The following is a 12529-nucleotide window of genomic DNA, read 5'->3' as shown; positions in this document are numbered from 1 at the left end:
AATGGATAATTTTGAAAATGATTACAAACATTTATGAACGTATGTATACTGCAGGGAGGGAATCAGTTTCCAAAATCAGATTTATTATCTTAAATTTGGATTATTGCCAAAACGGTACCCATAACCATAGGTATAATTATTGTATTAATGAATAAAATATATATTATTTTTGGATTATTGAACTAAGCCATAATTAGTAATTGCAAACTGTCTGATCACTATTACTTGTTGTTTGGTATTGTTTGTATAACGTATACCATTTAATACCATCCACAAATTAAAATAAATGATTGATTTTTGCTTTTCAGGGTGGAAGTGGATCAGGAACTGTAAGTATGCCTGTGATTAATATCTAGTCATATGAATAAACACGTCATCTCTTTTATTTGTTTCCGTGGCACTTAGGTGTGCCGTGAATGATTATATGGACATTAAAACAAATAAAGGTAACATTCATGTGATTTTTAATCAATTATGTTATGGTTCTTGGAAGTGGATATGTTACTAAACAAATTCTTTTTCTCCTTTGTGACAAGGTTTATTCAATATTAAAGCCAGTGGCCCAAACTACAAAAGAAAAAGCAATAACTTTGTTGCATGTGTGCGGTAAATCCTAGGATATCATGACTACATTCTAGTTACAGAAACATGATGTAGAATCATTAATAAATTGTATATCAGTAGATCATTTGTTGATGACATCAACTTAACAAAACAAATCTACAGTGAAAATTGTGAAAATGTTTACAATAAAAAACAACGTTTTTCTCGAATCAGTTTACTTTTTACACAGGAGATGATTTTCAATAAAAAGCTAGTTATTATTTCCACAAAGCATGTACCGTTAGCATGTTTTTCTACGTTTGACAAAATGTGTTTAATGCAGTTTCTCTTTGTCCCAATCTCATTCACCTCTATTCCTAAATAAAATTGGTCTCTTACAGGGACATTCCTGAGATTGCTGCATTGTAAGATGTTTCCGACTAATAAAATATTTTAAACTTACATATTAAATACATTTTCTTATTTAGAATGTCAGTGTCTGTATATTCAATGTGTTTGTGGTCGTCTTAATATTTGTAAGAAGTCCAAAATGGATTTTGTCTTCAAATAAGTTCGTACGTACGAGAGAAAAACAATATACTATGTCAAAAAAAACCCCACCGCATAGGTGATAGGAAAAGAAGAAAAGTGTTTGATTTTACAATGTTGCTGAATGACCATGTTTGTTAATGTTTCTGAAATGGGACAGCATGCCCAAATGTACCCTAAAACAAATTTTAACGCACGTTGTGCGATAATTGTAGGAAATCGGCGTGAAATGGTCAGATTGTGGCGAATGCACGTGAAACTCGAGAAAAAGATTGGGATAGTGATGGGTATTTATAGCTGCGATGCTCGCAATGATGCCTCATTTCCATTTCGGCGTAGACGAGTTACAAGATGCCAAGACTAAGCCTGCCGAATCGAAACGTTGTAATACGCCGCCTCCAGTTAGGTGAATCGCAGTCAGCAGTCGCACGCCACATGAACGTCCACCAGAGCACCATTTCACGTCTCTGGGATAGGTACCAGCAGTTTCAATCAGCTGAAGACGGGCCCAGAAGTGGAAGACCTCGCATAACAACTGCAGCACAAGATCGCTTCATCCGGGTTCTGCACTTGCGTCACCGAACTGCCACAGCAACGAACACTGCTGGACGCATACCTGGTTTGAGAAGGGTGTCTGCACAAACCATTCGGAACCGACTTTGAGAAGCTGGTTTACGGGCTAGGAGACCGTATGTTGGCCCCGTCCTGCGACGTCAACATCGACATTTACGTGTTCGCTGGTGCACTAATATACAGGGGTAAAACTTGGGAAACTGGCGGCGAGTATGGTTCAGCGACGAGACAAGTTTCGTTCTACAGCGACGTGATGGACGACAACGTGTTTACAGACGCCGCAATGAACGTTTTGCCAACAACTGCGTCGCCCAAGTTGACAGATTCGGTGGAGGGAGTGTCATGATGTGGGGAGCCATCTCATACACCGGCAGAAGTGAACTTGTGTTCGAACAAGGCAACCTGACAGCTGTACGCTACCGGGATGAAATTCTTCGCCGTCACATGCTTCCCATTTTGGATCGACAGAGAACTCTTTCAGCAGGACAATGCCAGGCCGCATACGGCACGTGTTACAATGAACTTCCTACAGAATGAGAACATTAATGTGCTGCCATGGCCATCAAGAGCGCCAGATCTCAACCCCATTGAACATCTATGGGACGAACTGGACAGACATGTACGCCAGTGTGACTCGGAGCGTCAGACGCTTCCGCAACTGTCACATGCACTGCAGGCAGGATGGGCTAGGATTCTACATGCCCGCATTCAGAGACTCTTTCAGTCTATTGGAAGGAGATGTCGCGCAGTGATTGCTGCTGCTGGTGGCCACAGAAGGTACTGATTTCAGCGCCCTCATACGACGCTGTTTGGTGACGAAAACGCCTCCACTGCCGTCAGTCCATAGCAAGAACATTGTCACATACTCATGTCAAATTTGACTGTGATACGATCATAAATAACAAATTTATGCCACTTTGTATGAAAGAGATAATTCCATGAATATTTCGCCTATGCGTTTCTTTTTTGACAGAGTATATTTTAGGAAATAAAATTAAATTTAACCTAGTACAAATATTAAAACGATCAGAAACACGTTTAATATACAGCCACTAATATTTTATACAGAAAAATATATTTGATATGTAATTACAATCGTTAAAAAGTCCCTGTTAGTCGATAACATCTTAAGAATTGCAGCAAACTCATGACTGTCCCTTGAATTAACTATGTTGTGGTTTTGGACGTGGATATGTTATTAAACAAAGTCGTTTCCTTCTTCTTTGTGACAATTTTTATTCAATATTACCCCCAGGTCCTTGTGAATATATTATTTTAATTAATTCTGCCTATAAAGTAGTAACTACATTATGTGTGTATAAATTGTGTATATAATTACTGTAACAACCCATGTCTTCTCCCTTTGCATAGGTTGATATTTGTCAGCAAGGGAATGGTCAAGAAAAAAACCACATTTAAAAAACAACATTTAAGCCCACTGGCCCAAAATACATAAGAAAACGAAAACAACATACGATAAATCATAGGATATCATCACTATTCATTCTTGTTACAGAAACATTATTTTATTTTATTTCAGGGCGGAAAAGGAACAGGAAGTGTAAGTATGGCTGTGATTATTGTCTGACGATATGAATAGAGACATGCAATTTATTATTTTAGTTTCGGTAATAATAATAATAATAATAATAATAATGCCTTTAAAACTAATCATAGAAAAAAATATCAGTTGGTCTATTTATAAAATACGTTTAAAATTATTTGCAATAAACATAGTATTACTGACGGGACAAAAAGGATCCCTTATATTAAATGGTTCACCTGCACATGTGATTTGTTTAACTCAAATTGCACGACTTATTTATATATATTTTTGTTTTATTTCAGAGCGGAAAAGGGAGTGGAAGTGTAAACATGGGTGGGTGGATCGTAGCTCCGCGGTAAAGCGAAAAACGTATAGCCCATGAAGTGGCGACAGCGGGTTTCCTTTCTCAATATCGGTGTGGTCCTTAACCATATGTCTGACGCCATATATCCGTAAATAAAATGTGTTGAGTGCGTCGTTAAATAAAACATTTTGTTGTTGTTGTAAATATGGCTGTGATTGTGGTCTGATGGTATGAATAAAGAGATTTTTGTGGTTAAATAAATAAATAAATAAATAATAATAATAATAATAATAAAATAATAAAAAATCCAAAACGATGTCTTTAAATGAAATCATGGATAGTATTTAACTGGTTTATTAATAACAATGTTTGTAGTTCTTAGACGTGGACATGTTATGTCCAAAAAAAAAGAGGGTTATTGGAGGGTATAACACAAAGAAGATGGTGTCGGGTATATAGTTAACATATAGTTTGTTTAACTTTAAATTAAATAACCTTTTGGAAGCCTGTGTGAAACTTAATTTGTTTTTTCAGGGTGATGGTGCTGCACCTTCTGCTTCATTGTTTCTAACCGCGATGAGTTGTCTGCCCATACTATATGCCAGATTTCTATGAGGGGTCCACCACCGCCATGTTAGAACATCTGTGATGAAGCTGGAGGCGACGTCAATGTTACTTTTCAGCTGATGTTATCTTTTTCATCGTTTTGTTTCACTTTTTTGTTTGTTTTTATGCGAATTGCTGTGATATATAATATTCATAGAGTTGCTGTGCTAAACTCATAAACTTTAAGCAATCTTTCCTCTCAGTTTTTACTGAATCGCAATGAACTCATAATGGAAAACAATTTCAGTGGTTAATTAATAAAACATTTGAATAAGTAATGGACGATATCTGCAGAGCTGAAAAAAGAAGTTAATTTAAAATAAAATAAAAACAGTATATGTATTATTTGATTATGCAAAAATGTTTAACATACTGGTTTGCTGTATTAAAAATATGAACATAAAGAAATTGTCACGGTTTTGAAAATAACATTAGCAACGAAGCAGGTTATCTGTCAAGGAGAGACGTTAATTGGCCAAGATTAGAGAGGACGGACATCTGATGCCGATACCTGCTGCTACAACCAACTGGCAACAAGTGATCTTTTGTCTGCACTTGCCAAGAATAGCAAACTGTGAACACAATACTCTCAGTCATAAAACACTGGTAGATGTATGACCTCTTCCCGTTAAAACTAACGGAGCAGTTGGGCTGGAGTAGGCACTGTTGGTCGTCTTTTACTAATGATGTGATGATCATCTTCATGCATTTTAAGTATCAAACTCACATTGCAAATTTCGTATTCAAAAAGAAATGAAACGACGATTTCACAACACTCCCAACGCATTTAACAACACAAACACATGCACGAGGGCGCGCACTTCCAACACTCGCACAATTGAATACACTGTAAATAAGTACTGAATCTTAAAGTCGCTACCATAATAAAAATTCGTATATCTGCACAAAGGTATGTTTTGACAAGGTAGTGATTGTTAAACACTGTCATGTGCTTTGTCTGTAAGTAGACTACCACTCTCCAGGATGATACATCCTGACCCGTCTACAGGAGCACTAACGCTCTCCAGGATGATACATCCTTCCTGACCCGTCTACAGGAGGACTACCGCTCCAGGATGATACATCCTTCCTGACCCGTCTACAGGAGGACTAGCGCTCTCCAGGATGATACATCCGTTCTGACCCGTCTACAGGAGGACTACCACTCTCCAGGATGATACATCCTTCCTGACCCGTCTACAGGAGGACTACCACTCCCCAGGACGATACATCCTTCCTGGCCCGTCTACAGGACGATACATCCTTCCTGGCCCGTCTACAGGACGATACATCCTTCTAGACCCCGTACTTATAAACCTTAAAGTCTAGACTTGAATAAAGTCCAGACTTTAACGTCATGGCAACACCATTAAAATAGCATGACGTTATAGTCTGGACTTTAAGTTTTATAAGCATGGGCCCTGGGCCCCGTTCCACGAAGCGATGTTAGCCCTAAGATTACCTTAGGCGCATAGCTACCCTATGCACTTAAGTTGATCTTAGGGCTAAGATCGATTAGTGGAACGGGGCCCTGGTCTACAGGAAGACTACCACTCGCAAGACCGGTTCGACAAATGAAGTAATTTCAGTAAAAGGTTTAGAATATAATGTAAAGAAACTCACAGCTAGCTGCATTACATGCAACATCAAGATCATGGCCATGGCTGTATGCATTAATAATTTGTAAGACGTTCTAAAACAAATTAATTCTGTTTGTTAACTGATGAAAAGAGGAGCCATGTATATATTAAACAAAAATAAACATAAAATAAACGTTCAAACACATTTTAAAATATAGATCCTCGTTTGAAAGGTAATAACATGTTTTCACCTGGTAAACTGTTAATGTAGATATACAATTTTAAAAGTGTTTAAATGTAAGCTTATATTATACACAATATACATGTGTATTTTAAATGCATCGTATCATGTACGTGCATGGTGAGTGCATTGATAAAGGCCCAACCTACTTTTACAAACTTTCTGTAAACTCCTAATAAACTTCGCTCAGCACAGTTCAGACCCATCCCTGCTTTACGCGGATGAGGTAAGTTATTACTATTACGTGAGATGTGATTCAACATGTTAACGGGATAGGAAAAGCGTGCAAAAGCCCCAAACTATGAACACATAGCTATTTTGAAAAATATTCTTGTTGCGAACTTTAGTATGTAATATGTTTTTGGCTTTTATTTATCGGTGATATACCAGCACCTGCGAACATATTGTAAGGAAATTATATTTATTATTCATTCATTATACTTATTTTCGTGCTTCTATCCAATTACGGTTGAAGCACGCTGTCTCGGGCACACACCGCAAGTATCTGGGCTGTCTGTCCAGGACAGTGGGTTAATTATTAGTTGTTAGTGAGAGAAAAAAGGGTGTAGTGGTCTTACACCTACCCATTGAGTCGTTAAAACTCGCTCTGGATGGGAGCCTGTACCGAGCTGCGAACCCTGTACCTACCAGCCTTCTGTCCGATGGCTTAACCACAACACCACCGAGACCGGTTTATATTTATTAAACAAGTTTGAATTACTAGTGACACGCTACATATATTTAATTACTCTTGAAGACTAAAACAAATAACTTGCTTAACTGTTTTGGCATTTTAATGCGGTACGGTCCTAAAGGAATTAATTTATTCTCATACATGTTTGTATTTTTCAGGCGAATCTGTTGATTAAATAAACAATTTGTTCATATCAATAAAACCTGTGTGTGCATAAAGGAAGCATATATAGCAATTCAAACGGAAAACCATTGTATTTTTTCAAATACGTTTCGAAGAGATATAATTAATATGTGAATTTTTTATTTTATTATTATTTTTAAAAATTAATTTTCTATGGGATTGCTGAATGTCCGTGAAGCTGGTAAATGTGGAGGAAATGCTTCGTTGCTGTCATATCTCTCGTGCCATCACGGTACGGTACGGGGTGCAGCTTTTGGTGGATTCGAGGTTTCTTCCCGTTCCACCCAGTGCCCTCTTACCCGTATATCAAATGCCGTGGTATTTACTGCCCTGCGTGCATATAAAGAGTAATGTGGTGCTTATAAAGGCAGTCCTTGCTGCATTAGGAAAAATGTAGCGGGTTTTTTCTCTATGAGTCAGATTTACCAAATGTTTGACATCCAATAGCCGATGATTAATTAAACACTGTGCTCTGGTGGTGTCGTTAAATAACACAAACTTCTTTCTTTCTTATATCGGTAGTAGCCTATGTGGAGACAGCAGGTTTCCATTTTTTAATCTTATCAACCAAATTTCGAAAATAACCATTTGTAACATATGATATACTAGATGCAAAATGTCGTTAAATAAACATTGCTTTCCTTTCCAAAAGCATGTACGATCATATATGGAGCAGACTTTCTTTTGTGAGTAGTTTATGTTTGCTGTTTTAATATTACAACTCTAACAGGAAGCTTTTTATCACAAACTGACTTTCTGAAATACCCTGCGGCAGTACACACGATAATACTTGTCAGAATCTATTTGTCTTGTTTGTTTTTGATAACGGTGCCTCGACAGTCGAGGTGTATGCAGATAAGGCCTCCTTCGAGTGACACACCCATTAATTACACTGGTTGACGATTCGATATATTGGCTGAATAGCACAGTTAGTTTCTTTTTTCCTCCACATGATTTTATTTAGTACCTTAATGAAATTCGTGTATACTAGTCTGGTGTATAAATAATCTGAATTGATTTTTCATTAGCCCCACCCCCCCCCAAAAAAAAAAAAAAAAAAAAAAAATAATAATAATAAAAAAATAAACAAAAATAAACAAAATAATAATAATAATTTAAAAAATCAAACCCCACAATACATGCTACCCCTAAAAACAAAAAAACAAAACAAAACAAAACAAACAAAACTCCACCAAACAAACAAGCAAATTAAACAAACAACACCTAGGGGAGTGGCAGTCCACATAAGGACAAGCACCTGATAATGGATTATGGTAACAATCATAGCTTTGCCTAAAACATCATTGTGCAGAGATACGACTTTGATCACGGAATACGGTTTCGCCATTCAGATTAAAAAAAGAAAGAAATGTTTTATTTAACGACGCACTCAACACATTTTATTTACGGTTATATGGCGTCAGACATATGGTTAAGGACCACACAGATTTTGAGAGGAAACCCGCTGTCGCCACATAGTCTACTCTTTTTACGATATGCAGCAAGGGATCTTTTATTTGCGCATCCCACAGGCAGGATAGCACAAACCATGGCCTTTGTTGAACCAGTTATGGATCACTGGTCGGTGCAAGTGGTTTACACCTACCCATTGAGCCTTGCGGAGCACTCACTCAGGGTTTGGAGTCGGTATCTGGATTAAAAAACCCATGCCTCGACTGGGATCCGAACCCAGTACCTACCAGCCTGTAGACCGATGGCTAACCACGACGCCACCGAGGCCGCCATTCAGATTAAGTGCGCTGTGCCAAAATTATAAGATATTGACGGGGCGGGATGTAGCCCAGCTATAAGGCGCTTGATCGTGGTATGTACTACCCTCTCTGTGGGATGTTGCATATAAAAGATCCTTTGCTGCTAATCGAAATAGTAGTCCATGAAGTGGCGACAGCGGGTTTCCTCTCTCAATATCTGTGTGGTCCTTAACTATATGACTGATGCCATATAAACGTAAATAAAAATGTGTTGAGTGCGTCGTTAAATAAAGCATTTCTTTCTTTTTACAATGAACTATTTGAACGCTGTTTAGACAGGCTGATCTAAATATGGTATTACTAATATATAGTTTTTATTAATTCCTAGTTTCTATAAACTAAACAAATATCTATAATGATACCACATAACAAATGTTCATATGGTTTAACGTGCACATTCAGAGCAAGCTGTTGTAGTGCACAACATAACAAATCGTTTCTGCGGGGCTGTATATCTTTAAGAAATGTTATAAAATCATCAACACGATCCCGGTCTACACCTCCAGAGTAAAACCAAATCATATCAGTAATGTAATTTATCTTATAAAAATGTGATAGTCTTCTAGATAAGAGTGTCCATCTATACAGACATAAGCGTTTGGTATTACAAATCGATTTATCATGTCACCTTTGGTTCGACATTGTAAACACAGTCTGAAGATTAATGTATAACTTATGAACCTGCTTGCTCAAGCCACTTGATGCCAGACTGTAAGATATGCACGTCTGTACAAATCCCTTGACAGGAAATTGAACATTTGAAAATAACCTAATCTTGAAGTTGAAACGTTTTTGTTTAAGTGGTAGAATTGTCTTCTTTCCAGGGAAATGGATTATGTAAAGTGCAAATCAAGTTTTATGTTAAATCTGATAGCACTTTATACACACACACACACACACACACACACACACACACACACACACATCCAGACAGGCAGATCTCTGATAACATTTTATACACGCGCGCGCGCGCACACACACACACACACACACACACACACATCCAGATATCCACATAAATTATTCATATTTGTCTCACGTTGTGTACAAATTAAGACAAAATGTCCAGCAGCAGAGGTATTTTTTTTTGTTACAACATTGTAATTGCATAAATGTTTATAAAAAGTATTCTGTATTTACTGTATTTACAATATTTGTAACGTGCAAATCAAGTTTTATGTTAAATCTGATAGCACTTTATACACACACACACACACACACACACACACACACACACACACACACACACACACACACATCCAGACAGGCAGATCTCTGATAACATTTTATACACGCGCGCGCGCACACCAGATATCCACATAAATTATTCATATTTGTCTCATGTTGTGTACAAATTAAGACAAAATGTCCAGCAGCAGAGGTATTTTTTTTGTTACAACATTGTAATTGCATAAATGTTTATAAAAAGTATTCTGTATTTACTGTATTTACAATATTACTCATTATTCTCAAGCCACGTGATTTCAGAATATGTTTAATGGTTGAGAGACGAAATTGGGGCTTTAATGATGTCCTGTTTATATTTTGCAATAGTAGACTACGTTTAGTGATGAAGAGACGATACTGGGACTTTAATGATGTCCTGTTTATACTGTGCAATGGTAGAATATGTCTAGTGATGGAGAGACGATACTGGGGCTTTAATGATGTCCTGTTTATACTGTGCAATGGTAGAATATGTCTAGTGATGGAGAGACGATACTGGGGCTTTAATGATGTCCTGTTTATACTGTGCAATGGTAGAATATGTTTGGTGATGGAGAGACGGAACTGCGGCTTTAATGATGTCCTGTTTATACTGTACAATGGTAGAATATGTTTAGTGATGAAGAGACGATACTGGGACTTTAATGATGTCCTGTTTATACTGTGCAATGGTAGAATATGTCTAGTGATGGAGAGACGATACTGGGGCTTTAATGATGTCCTGTTTATACTGTACAATGGTAGAATATGTCTAGTGATGGAGAGACGATACTGGGGCTTTAATGATGTCCTGTTTATACTGTACAATGGTAGAATATGTCTAGTGATGGAGAGACGATACTGGGGCTTTAATGATGTCCTGTTTATACTGTGCAATGGTAGAATATGTTTGGTGATGGAGAGACGGAACTGCGGCTTTAATGATGTCCTGTTTATACTGTACAATGGTAGAATATGTTTAGTGATGAAGAGACGATACTGGGACTTTAATGATGTCCTGTTTATACTGTGCAATGGTAGAATATGTCTAGTGATGGAGAGACGATACTGGGGCTTTAATGATGTCCTGTTTATACTGTACAATGGTAGAATATGTCTAGTGATGGAGAGACGATACTGGGGCTTTAATGATGTCCTGTTTATACTGTGCAATGGTAGAATATGTCTAGTGATGGAGAGACGATACTGGGGCTTTAATGATGTCCTGTTTATACTGTACAATGGTAGAATATGTCTAGTGATGGAGAGACGATACTGGGACTTTAATGATGTCCTGTTTATACTGTGCAATGGTAGAATATGTTTGGTGATGGAGAGACGATACTGGGGCTTTAATGATGTCCTGTTTATATTGTGCAATGGTAGTATATGTCTAGTGATGGAGAGACGGAACTGCGGCTTTAATGATGTCCTGTTAATACTGTGCAATGGTAGAATATGTTTGGTGATGGAGAGACGATACTGGGGCTTTAATGATGTCCTGTTTATACTGTACAATGGTAGAATATGTCTAGTGATGGAGAGACGGAACTGCGGCTTTAATGATGTCCTGTTTATACTGTGCAATGGTAGAATATGTTTGGTGATGGAGAGACGATACTGGGGCTTTAATGATGTCCTGTTTATATTGTGCAATGGTAGAATATGTCTAGTGATGGAGAGACGGAACTGCGGCTTTAATGATGTCCTGTTTATACTGTGCAATGGTAGAATATGTTTGGTGATGGAGAGACGATACTGGGGCTTTAATGATGTCCTGTTTATATTGTGCAATGGTAGAATATGTCTAGTGATGGAGAGACGGAACTGCGGCTTTAATGATGTCCTGTTTATACTGTGCAATGGTAGAATATGTTTGGTGATGGAGAGACGATACTGGGGCTTTAATGATGTCCTGTTTATATTGTGCAATGGTAGAATATGTTTAATGATGGAGAGACCAAACTGGGGCTTTAATAACAAAACTACTGGTAGTCACAAGAAACATGTTGTAACTAGTATTCACTATAATAATCTTGGGCGTTCCCAGTAGGTAGTCTTCCTGGTGCTTTTGGAATGTTTGACAAAATCTTATTACTTACGTATTTGTATAGCTTTCATACTTTTTAGTGAAACGATTATGCATGGACACAAACCTTTATATGGCGACATGTTTTTGTTTTTTTTAAATATTTATTTATTTTTAGGTTTTTTTTAATAGATTAATGATTCCATGGGGAAAAACATATCTAGTCGGAAAAAGAATCACAACACAAATGAACAAAATAATCCATAAATTGAGTAATATTCGTTACAACTAGTGCTCTATATATATAATTTTTTTTTAAATACGTGGTATTGGAAGTAATAACATTTAAAACAAGCATTGCAAATTTATAATGCTGTCTAAACTCCGTATGTAAATGAGCGGGATTTAGCTCAGTCGGTTGAGTGTTCGCTTGAGGTGCTTGCGTCGCAGGATCGAACCACCTCGATGGATCCATTCACTTTTCTCGTTCCAACCAGTGCACCACAACTGACCATGTGCTTTTCTGTCTATGGGAAAGTGCATATAAAAGATCCTTTACGAAAAATGTAGCGAACTTCCTCTGATGAATACGAGTCAGAAATACTAAATGTTTGACATCCAATAGCCGATGATTAATTAATCAATGTTCTCTAGTGGTGTCGTTAAACAAAACAAACTTTTCCGTATGTAAGTCTTTAGTGTT

At 37.3% G+C, this 12529-nt stretch overlaps 1 long non-coding RNA gene across 1 annotated transcript; it reads left to right on the top strand.

The window, feature by feature from the left end:
• The first annotated feature begins 308 nt into the window (after positions 1–308).
• LOC121382772 lies at positions 309–4510 on the top strand. The gene is made up of 4 exons (XR_005959217.1): positions 309–329; positions 3206–3226; positions 3514–3534; positions 4050–4510. It is a non-coding gene; the product is annotated as an uncharacterized LOC121382772 (long non-coding RNA).
• Positions 4511–12529: the final 8019 nt, after the last annotated feature.

This window comes from Gigantopelta aegis, chromosome 10, assembly GCF_016097555.1.
Source record: "Gigantopelta aegis isolate Gae_Host chromosome 10, Gae_host_genome, whole genome shotgun sequence".
In the NCBI taxonomy this organism is placed as follows: domain Eukaryota; kingdom Metazoa; phylum Mollusca; class Gastropoda; order Neomphalida; family Peltospiridae; genus Gigantopelta; species Gigantopelta aegis.
Note: the sequence above shows the minus strand (reverse complement) of the source record. Positions and strands in the feature narration are given on the sequence as shown.